General features: G+C 59.7%; 1 protein-coding gene across 1 annotated transcript in view; it reads right to left on the bottom strand.

Moving 5' to 3' along the window:
- The window catches only part of DSCAML1 (DS cell adhesion molecule like 1), a 102,136-nt gene that overhangs the window by 40,381 nt on the left and 52,315 nt on the right, over positions 1-9,440 (bottom strand). The window lies entirely within an intron of this gene.

The raw sequence follows: 9,440 nt of genomic DNA, 5'->3' as shown, positions 1-9,440 counted from the left end.
AAGAGACAGGCGCGGGGTGGGCAGCGCGGCGGCCCCGCTCCCCGGGGCAGGAGGGCTCGCAAGGAAGGACGCGCATCTGGAGAGTCTTCCCCAAAGGTAGCGCCGACGCCCTGGGCCCGTGTGCCCGCCCGACGGAAGAAAACGTCGCAGCACCCTCCTGCTCTCCTAGTCACAACGTCCCCATCACTACGCTCCCCCCGCGCCCAAGGTCACGGTGAACACACACAGCTCTGCCCGGCCACAAACACGATGCCGGCTCCTGTCCCAGCCCACCCGCCCGGGCACCGGCAGGGACTGGTGGCATGGAACAAGCGATCGTTGCCCCCCTGTTTTGAGAGGGGCTGATTTGCAGCTTTTCATCAATTTTCCCCTGATTTTTTTAATTGGGTTTTGTCGCCACTGCAGACATTTACTGTACAAACAATTCCAAATAGCTCTAACCAAGGTATTTGCTCATAAAAATCCATCACAAGCGCTGAGAATGACAGAAATGGAAAATGCCTAATGAAAACAAAGGGGAAAACAACAGGTACTTCAGTCCTTTGCCATCCATCAACAACCTTGGGTTATTAAAAATACGGGAGGGAAAAAAAAAAAAAATCCTCACAGCTGCAATCAAATCTTGAGAAATCTTGAAAAGACAAATACCCGCATAGGAGGAAATTCTTTGCCCCCACTTCAGTCTGCAGGAGTTTCACCATAATTATAATAAGAGTAAGGCTGCTGGATAACACGAGAATTATTTTCCCCACTTACATTGTCAAATGATCATTTTGCCCTGCAGTGAAATCTCAATAATTATCATGCCGAACCATGAAAGAACAAAGAAATAAAAAAAGCGGTGTTTTCTTCCAGGGAGCAGGGGGGAGGGGGGAGAACCGCGATCGCAGGACTGCGAGTGCGTCCTTTCTCTAATTATCTTTTCCAGGGCCGTGCATCTCTCACCCGAGCCGTACGAAACCCTCGACTGCCCTTCTCGGCGGCAGGAGCAGGCGGGCGAGCGCTGCGATAGCCCCATCGGACGGAGGAGCAGGGAACCCCCCCCACTCCGTCAGCCCCCCGAGAGCAGCCCGAGCCCCCCAGCTCGGAGGGGACCCCCCGCGCAGGCTGCCGGGGGCTCGGCCACGGGCCGGGGCAGCGGTGGCTGCACATCGCCACGGCCAGCCCTGCCTTCACACCCATCCCACCACCGCCCGCCCCGCGCCGGGGAAAAGCGAGGGAAATAAGAGAGAAAGGGGACAAAAAGCGGCAGGAGGGGGGAGGTAAGGAGGCGAACAAGAAAAACAAGACGACAGAACGCTTGCTCCACAGCCCTCGGCTAAATTACAAACCAGTTTACTGAGGTGGAAAGCTGCAGTGAGCTGAGGAGGAATATGTGGAAACCATCTGCAGATTTAAAAATAATCTATTTTACGATCACCCTCGAACATATTCTTTTGCAGAAACCAAATAGGATTTGTTGTTGTTGTTTTGTGCAAACTGTTAGGGAAAAATTACTGGAAACATGCAGGGGGTTTTGCCTTCTTGAGTACTGAGAGGCTAAATATGCCCTTCCTTATGTTTAGAATAGTAACAGTCATCTTAAAATTAACTTGGTCTGCATCAGAGCTTAAAAACAGTTGCAATTCAGAGCCTGCAGAAAGCAGGACAAACCTGCACTGGGATATCTAGCGCTTCCCGCTGACAGATGTCTTCCTACATACAGTAAATATAGGTCGTCTTTTCCTACCCAGAGAACTGTAGATCTTAATTAACCAGGCCACTAGCAGCATATGTAATGATTTTTTTGCAGCTTGCTAAGTAAACCTTCCCTTGATCAGACGGAGGGAAAATCGGCTGCGTGTGCGAGGGAACCCTCTCCCGACCCGACGGCCTCGCTCCGGCCGCAGCCGGCCCGGCAAACCTCGCGCTGCGGCTCCGCTCGTTATTTCACGCTACGAAATCTGCCTAACGAGATCAGGAGGCTGCGGAGTCACACGGCCGCCCTTACCACCGAGCCCAGCCAAGGGCCTTACCCCGGCCTAGCCCAAAGCTCGGCTTTACCAACGGCAGCCAGAGGGGGTTATTAAGCCTTGCAGACTAAACCGCGCTCCTCCTTGTAAACCACTTCTGGATTAAATTATCTCCAGGCTCAGAGAGCTGGAGACAAATGAGCTAATGAAATTCATGCTGCATTATGATAAAGTCGTGCTGAGCCCTCGGCGGAGGGGCAGTTGGTGCTGGGATGGGCGAGGGTGAGCGGCAGCACCCATCGCTCTCGGGTGCCGGGTCCCTTCACGAACGCATCGGCAAAGCGAGCGCGCCTCCTCCAGCCGGGCTGCACGGCGGGGACAGAGCCCGGGCCGGCCGCCACTCTGCCCCGCTGCCGCCGTCCTTGCAGAGGAGACAAAGAGCCGGGTGAGGTTTTAGAGGACAGCAGCCACGCAGCACCTGACCGAGGGCAGCCGGCAAGCGCCCAGCCTTCACCCCCGTATTCACATACAGGATGCTCCGAACCCGAGAGCTGGTTGTCACAGAGCCCCCGGGTGAGCGGGAAGGGAGCGCAGAGCCCAAGCACGCGGCCGGGACCTTCTGCAGATGATGTTTCTGCAGCCAGACCCACCCCTGGCAGCGCAAGGCTTAGGCACAGCTTAAACACCCTCCGTGCAAAGGACGATCTTTGGTGCTGGGGACGCTCTGGCTCTCCAGAAAATGGAGAAGCTCCTGGAGCTTGTGGGGGAAGTCTCGAGGCCAGAAAGCTCCCACTGCAACACGGAAAACTGCACAAGAGCTGCAAAGCGCTGCCCTGCACCAGGCTTAAATGAATCCTGCTGAAGCCGAGACCTTGTTTTGATCTGGTGAGAAAAGCCAAAAGCCTCACCAAAGGAATTCCTGTTGCCTAAAACTCAGGAGTAAAGCGCAACGCTCCCACGCTGCCGTTGGCTGCCACAGTCCCACGTGTCCACGCAGACACGCGCGGCACACCCCCTCCTCCCCTCCCTACTACTCACTGGGGGAAGGAAAAAAAATCAGCGAATGCGACTTGAACAAAGAGCAGAACTTCCTCCCCGCTCATTAGCGCTGGAAAAGCAACAGAAAAAGAATCCCCAGGACATAACCTCCTCTTCAGCTCTGAAGTCTGAATGGCTCAGCGATGGTGGTTGGGTTTATTCTTTGCCTTTCTCCTGGCTTGAGGAGTTGGGTTGCAGGTTTTTGTGCAGAAGGCACAAGTCAGGAGCCCCTGTCAGCAAGGGCACCCCCAAACCCCCCCAGCCGGCGTGCTGGGTCTGCAAAAGCCCACCCTGGGGCAGGACGTTCCTGCCCGCGAGTCCCTCCCGCGGGCACAGCCCCATCGCCCTCCGGCCTCGAGGGCTGGCGGCAGCTCGAGGCAGCACCCAGCCACCCCCCTGCCTGCGCACGCTCCCACCCCTCCCTCCCTCTCGCCCACCCCTCTGCAGTGGGTGATGCTGGAGGGAAACCGCCGCTCTTGCGGGGAAGCGCCCGCCGCCGGGAGCGCTGACGGTGGGAGAGGAGGAGGGTGCTGGGGGGCATCACCGGCCCTCGCCTCCCGTCCGCTCCCCCGGCGCCGCCACTCCCTGCTGGCAGCCACTCCAGGGACTGAAGCGCGGGTGAGCTGCACCGTCTCTTTGGAAGGGGCAGAGAAGGGAGAAACGTCTCTGTGGGAAAGGCCACCGGTGGGTTGCCACGAGCTCTCCTCCACCCACCCACCTTCCAGGGCTGAAAAGGTTCAAAGAGCAACTGGGAAGCCGCACGCTTTGACAGGGGGCACCACCCTCGTGCTGCCTTAGCGTCGCTCCCCCGGCACTGCTATGGCACAGATTTGCTGAAGAGCGTCTCTGCCGCGCGTGGGGGCTGCAGCGACGGCAGCGGGGCCGGGAGGAGGAGCAGCCCCTTCCCGCACGGCGCACGAGCCGCCGCATCTTATCAATAATTATTAAGACAAGGCAAATGTATGTTGACCTAGTTAGAGGTCCAAGAACAAAACCGGCCATGGTGGCTTTGTTTCGCAACCTGGCAGTTCTGGCAGAGACGGGCCTGTCTGGCTCCTGTGGGAGCCTCAGCAGCACCCGCACCCTGCGAGGAGCAGCAGCACCCAAAGCACCGCGGGTCAGCGGCGGCGGCAGCGCACCAAGAGTGCTGGGCTCCTCACCGCGCCTGCGCCCAGCCCTGCTCCCGCCGCGCACCCCAGGAGAGAAGCCTGCATGTCAGCGGGCGAGCACGTTGCCAGGGGAGCCTGGAGGAATGCTGGTACCTGCTCACGTAGCAGAATTTCTCTGCGGATTTGGCACCTGGGCTGTAAGCGACTGCTACGTCGAGCAGAGCGGGCTGACTGGCAGCGCTCGCCCAACAGCCCTCGAGCAGGAGCAGAGGTGCTGGCCCTGCGAACCAGGCTGGCGCGAGCGAGCTGCAGCCGAGCTGTAATCCCGCTGGGGAGTTCTCCGCCGGCACCGAGAAGCAGAGTGCGGTACCAGGCCCCCCGGTCGTTAGTGCCGTCAGCGTATTTAGCCGTTCTCACCAGCTCGCACAAAGACACGAGCGCTGCCCCGTCTCCTTCAGCAGGGCTGCTGCACCGGGGGGCTGCCTGCTCCCTCGCCCTGTGAGCGGGGACCCTCTTTGAGAGGAAAAGCAGCTCACCGGCTGTTCCGCCGTGATGTGACGTCGAGCGGGGCTGGTGAGTGGGATGCCGAGGAGTGGCCCCTGGAGCCGGGCGTGCGCCAGGACCACGCTGCTCTTCGGCAGAGCCGGACGGGAGGGACGCGGCAGCGGGGGCAGGAGGAGCTGGGGCACCCGGGCCCACACTCACTGCACATCCCCTCCTGCTCCTGCTCTCCAGGACCCAGCCTCGTCTGGCTGGAGATGGCAACGTGCCCGCCAAGTCTTGGCCCAGTGCTGTTGGCTCTTTATCAACCCTCTAGACATCTCTTAAAATCCTGGCTGATGAGCCTGGCCAGGTAGCGCAGACTTACGGCAAGTAACGACCGGGGCAGGGCCATCTCAGCAGCTTGCCAACACCACGCACGGCCACAGCCCGCTTCCCCGCCTCACATCAGGGACACAAGTGGGGACATCCCTGCCTGGACCTTTGAGTAACCAACCGCTTACGGCTCCGCTGCACATGGACGGGTCTGATCAATCCCTCCCAACCCAGCGACAGGGTCCGCGGCCGCAAAGCTGCCGGCACAGGCCCCTTCAGTGAAAGCGATCCCCTCCCGGCATCGGGGAGTCCTGCTGCTTGAGCACTGGGGAGGTGGGGAGTAACAGTTTATGCTTCAAAAACGGTGCACAAATACTCCAGACCGTTCAAAACCGAATCACAAAAATTGTTTGGTCCTGGAAGAATCAGTCGGACGCTGCGGGATGCAGCACGGTCCCCGCGCCCATCTGCGAGCGGCGCCTTGGTCACCACAGACACAGAGAAGAGATCCCCTGTCCTCCCGACAGCAGCCCAACAGCATCCCCGGCCTGGGAGTGCAACTTAGGAAATTCAACCTTGAAATAAGATGCAATTTCCTAGCAACAAGTAACGAGATGCTGGGGCAGCCTGCCAGGACTGCGAGCGGACTCCACATGGCTCGAAGTCTTTAAATGCGATGAGATTTCACTTTCGGGTGTCCTCTGAGCACCCGGGGGCAGAAGGGGTCTGGGTGGGGATGGCCTGGCCCACCACAGCTCCGGCTTTAGCCTGGGGGCAGCGGGGAGCAGCACACGAGGGCTGCCCCCACCCCAGCATCGCCACCTGGTTGCCTGTTATTTTTGAAAAACGCGCTCGCTCCAGGAGAGGAATGGCTGTTTGTCACCACCACGGCACAGAGACACACGACAGCCCTCCCACGCCCGCCCTGTGCCCCGCTCAGCTTGGGGTGTTCAGCTCCCGGGAGCTGGGACCCCATAAGTCACCTATGACCCAGGTGTGACTGTCTTGCTCACCCACCGCATGCGTGTGCACACGCACACGGAGCTTCATCTGAGACCCGAGCTCGTTCTGTCCTGCTCCTGCCTCTGACTTGCCCCCCTGCAGGGACCTTCAGGATGAATCCCTTCATCCCGGGCAATCTGACAGGCTCTCGAGATGTGCCCGTCCCCATCCCCGCCAGGCCGGAGCATCGCTTGGGGCAAGGGAGGCGAGGACAGCACAGACGCTGCCATCACCAGCCGGGGGGACACCTTGGCCGCTGGCCTTGTGCCCGAGGCTCCCTCCTGCTCTTACACGGTTCAGCGGCGCCTTTACAGCATTTGCTGTGCCAGGACAGCCCAAGGCCTCTGCGCCAGCTTCAGCAGCCGCGGCTGCCACGGAGAGAGGGCAGCTTGTGCCGGGAAGCCCCCGCAGCTGGGTCACCCCGGGAGGGCAGATGCAGAAGAGAGTCACGGACACGGGGGTGTGAAGGGGCAGCCCGTGGCACAGGCTGGAGAGTCTCTACCTGGATGGCATGCTGCGTCTGGCCTTGCGTGTGCAGCCCCAAAGCGACAGACAAGGGGGTGCTCCCCTCTGCTTGGTGACAGACTCCCAATACTGGGCCCCCCCCCCGAACAAAGGCTTTCTGTCCAGGGCAGGCACCCAGATCTTCTCCCTCCCCCAGCTGGGAATGCTCGCACTCCAGCCCAGTCCAGCCCCTGCCCAGGTCCCTCTGCCCCTGCGGCACCGCAGCCAGATCTCGCCTCCAAAAAGCCCTTCCAAGCTGGCGGCATAGGAATTATTCATCCCTTTCAGCTCTCTCCAAGCCTCGCTGGCCACCGCTCCCAGCAGCTGCTGCCTTGCACACACGCCCCTGATGCTGCGCCGGGGCGGTTTTAGGAGCAAGGAGGGGCAATCGCAGCATCGCTATGCAGCCGCACAAGGAGGCTCCTCATCCCCCAGCGACACAGAGGGACCGTGAGCTCAGCGTGCGGAGCAGGGAGCCGTGCCACGGTCGGGCAGGACGAGCAGGCTTTCACGGAGCTCTCCCGGGGAAGGCAGCGGGGAGGGCAGCACGGGACATGCCAGCGATGCTCCTCGCTGACACGTGTTAGCGGGCGCACAAGCTGGAGCAGCAGGGCTAATACCCGGCTAATTCACAAGCATTTTATTCCTAAAAACACTGCAAAGTTCATGCACATTCACTAATTACTCAACCTGCTCCCCTGTCAGATGAATAATGAGGGGAAAAATAATCAGCAATTTGTTCAAAACCACACAGAGAAACTCACTGAACGCGTGATTGCGGTGCTCTGCATACGGAAACTGGGAGCGACGTGTCCCACGCAGCCGGGCTGTCGCGTGCATCCAGACCCACAGAGGAGCAGCCTGTGCCCATGTGCACCCCCCCGTGCCTGGCACAGGCCCTGCGGGACCCCACGAGGCCCCTTCCTGGCAGGGCCGCTTCGTGGCCAGGGCTCTGAGTGAGCGGACTCGGGGCGCTCGGGGTGGATGGGCCAGCGTGGGCCCCAGGAGCAGGGGTGGCAGCTCCCGCCAGCCCTCAGGGAAGCTGCTGAGCAGGGCAGGATCCCCAGCCCGTACAGAGCCTGGGCCAAACCCAACAGTTCACCCCGGCCCGGACAGCGCTGGGGTGCAGCAGGGGGGCTCCCGCACCCCCAGAACGGCAACGGAGGCGTCTGGGCACGGCCGCCACAGCCCTCTCAGCGCTCGCAGGGAGCAAAGGACGAGAGACAAGAACACGCGAAGTACCACCCCGCAGCTCCTCTCAGCAGAGCACAGGCCACGGGTGACGGCTGCAGCAGAGGGAAGCCGTGTCCAGGGCACTGAGCGCTAAAACCCTCCAGCGGATCCCGCGGTAAAAGGCAACTCGAGGAGCTTCTGCCTCCTTGGAGCTCTCTGCCACGCTGCTAATTACCACAGCCTTTCCAAAGGGCAGGAATAATTAAAGCACCTTCCCTTTCCCCCAAGAGCGAGAGCAGGCGCCTCAGCGGATGGCACGGGGAAGGGAAAATGTTTCCCAATCTTCTCTGTCTTCCTTAGGAACTGCCCCTCAGGTGATGCTTTTGTCAGCGCACACCCGAAGGGGGGAAGAAGGAGCCAGAGAAAACCAGCGGGCAGCGAGAGGGCTGGATGGGAAATGTCAGCATTTGTGGTTGAGGAGGCACTGAAGAGCTGGCACGTCTGCTCCTGAGGAGCCACTTCAGCCAGGGGATTATTCCCTTTGTGCACTAGTTATTTTAAAAGAAAACCGACTGCCACAACAGTGCGAAAAAGCATCGCAGACCATTAGCACGGGAAGCCCTCACCTCCTGCACTCGCGTCCTGACTCACTGTGTCACCCTGTTGATCCATGAGGGAGGTGGGGGCTCTAAGGACAGGGCCACCAAGAGCCCCAGGGCCACTACGCAGCTCTCTGGCCACCACCAGCTTTTCAGACACGGGCTCTGCAACTCCAGCAAAGTTGCAGACAGAGTTGGCATCTCCGTAGTGGCAAACAGGAGCACACGTCTTCCGGAGCGTAATTACAGAGAGGTGAGGGGAGGATGGAAACAAAAGGCAGCAATAAATCACTTCCCTGCTGCTACCCGAGGAGATATAATTAAGTTTATGCCTAGAGTGGCGTTGCTGACAGTAGTCCTGGAATGAGAGAAACACAACGCGTGGGGTTGGGCTCTAATAACACAAGTGCCGAGTGGCAGGTGACGCGTGTGCTCAGAAACAGTCCCCAATTAGGGAGCCACACTCCCAGCGCGAGCTGCAGGGGAGCCCCACCAGGCTCCCAAAGCCGCGTGTCAGAGGGCGCGGGGCGCCTCGTGCCCCCGCCGAGGGCTCTGCGCCTCCTGCCAGCCTCCCCCGAGCGGCCCTGCCCAGGGCGTCCCCTGTCCCCACTGTCACCCACACGCAGCGCAGAGGTGGCACCCGGAGGCCCACCACAGCGCCGAGCTCGCCACCCCACGTCCTAGTTGCTCTTAAGCCCGGGCTTAACTTTGAGCTCACGAAATGTCCCCTGATCTCCAAGGGATTATTCGCAAGCTCAGCTGCACATGACGGGTGCTCGGCAGGCGCGGGGCAGGGCTGCTCAGCGCCGCACCCCGAGCTAAAAGGCATCAACAAACCTGGCAAAGGAGGGGTGTAACCGAAAGGGCAGGGTGGGCCCCGTCCAGCCCGCTCAGCACAGGGACTGTCACCCAGGCTCGACGCCGAGCTGGACAAAACCTCCTCACGCAGGCCAAGAACGCCGTGGGCAGTGCAAACCATCCTGTACTGGAACACACCTGCATTTTTTTCCAATGCTTTTCTTGATTCTCTTAAAAAAACAAATCAATAACTCTGTACTCATTCTGTTATTTACACAAAAGAGGTGTGTTTGGGATTTTTGGTAGCATGCAATAATTAAAGACAATCCCAAAACAGGTGCTAATTTCCATAGTATTCTAGTCTCGCAATATTCTTGAAACCTTCTTCTTTTAAAGCATCTGTAGAAGCCTCACCCAGCCCTTCCCCGCCGTATTTTAAAGTTTGCAGA

Source organism: Athene cunicularia, assembly GCF_003259725.1.
Source record: "Athene cunicularia isolate RWA chromosome 24 unlocalized genomic scaffold, athCun1 chr24_part1, whole genome shotgun sequence".
NCBI lineage: Eukaryota > Metazoa > Chordata > Aves > Strigiformes > Strigidae > Athene > Athene cunicularia.
Note: the sequence above shows the minus strand (reverse complement) of the source record. Positions and strands in the feature narration are given on the sequence as shown.